Source organism: Penaeus monodon, chromosome 25 (assembly GCF_015228065.2).
Source record: "Penaeus monodon isolate SGIC_2016 chromosome 25, NSTDA_Pmon_1, whole genome shotgun sequence".
Classification (NCBI taxonomy): domain Eukaryota; kingdom Metazoa; phylum Arthropoda; class Malacostraca; order Decapoda; family Penaeidae; genus Penaeus; species Penaeus monodon.
The window spans coordinates 34608276-34609286 of NC_051410.1; the positions used below are offsets into that span (position 1 = coordinate 34608276).

The 1011-nt window shown below is 42.4% G+C and overlaps 1 protein-coding gene across 1 annotated transcript in view; it reads left to right on the forward strand.

The window, feature by feature from the left end:
• LOC119589173 (ankyrin repeat domain-containing protein 13D-like) overlaps positions 1-1011 on the forward strand; it is a gene marked incomplete in the record, with an annotated part of 44726 nt that overhangs the window by 30915 nt on the left and 12800 nt on the right.

The window sequence follows — 1011 nt, forward strand, 5'->3', positions numbered from 1 at the left end:
TTTTGTACACTGAAGTACCTAATACTTCTTCATGTGGTAGTCTTCAAAACATCCATAGATGCATAAGGCAACATCACACACCTTGCATGAATTCTTTACCCTACTTTAGCATATGTGGCAGTGGCAGTACTTTTCCAACTTCTTTGGGAAATGCTGGTGGCTAACCATGCATGACATTTCTTTGTGGCTATGATGAACTAGGTGGCCAGTTGTATAGGGATGTACCTTAGGAAGATACTCCCACAGGAGCCCCTTTGCCAGTGCAACATGACCCCCCAACAAACTTTTGAAGGAGAAAAGCTTGTTCCGTAGTCATTTCCAGAAGGTAAAAGAATTCCTTCTTATGCCACTTGAGGGGTTTTCATGTAATGGGGCATGGCTGGGAGAGTTGATCTCTTATGTCAGCCCCTTTCATACTGATGTTATAGTCCAACACAGCAACTGGTTTCATCTCAGTGGCCCCATTCCAGACCACCTTCCTGGTTTCTACCATCTTGCTATTATGGATGGAGGAAAACATGTGCAGTGTCCGCTTGTCCTCCCATTTGAGGCATATGAGGCCGGAAGTTGTGTTTTTGCTCAACATCTCATAACTCTTCAGCTTCCGAGGAAAACTGAAGGCATAAATTTGTGATTAGGATATATGGTCTCAACAACGTTGTCTTGTGGGCCATCAATAAGTGAAAGAGGGTAGGGGAACTGTACCAGTTATCAAGGTACAAGATATAATTCATACCCCTTCCCTAATAGGCTAATTACAGCTTTCTGAGACACAGGCATGTCCCCTCTGCAGGTTACACCTGTATTAAGCACAGGTGTAACCTGCAGTAACCCTGACAGACACACACAGCTTGTAGACTTTTATGCCAAATCTTGCTTGTTTTTTCTTGTACTGTACAAAACCGAGCTGGCCTCTGCATTGTAAGAGAAAATGGAATTAGTAAACAATTCAGTTCAAAAAGAGGTCATAACTATATAGCATAGATCAAGAGACAAATCACAGTATGTAAA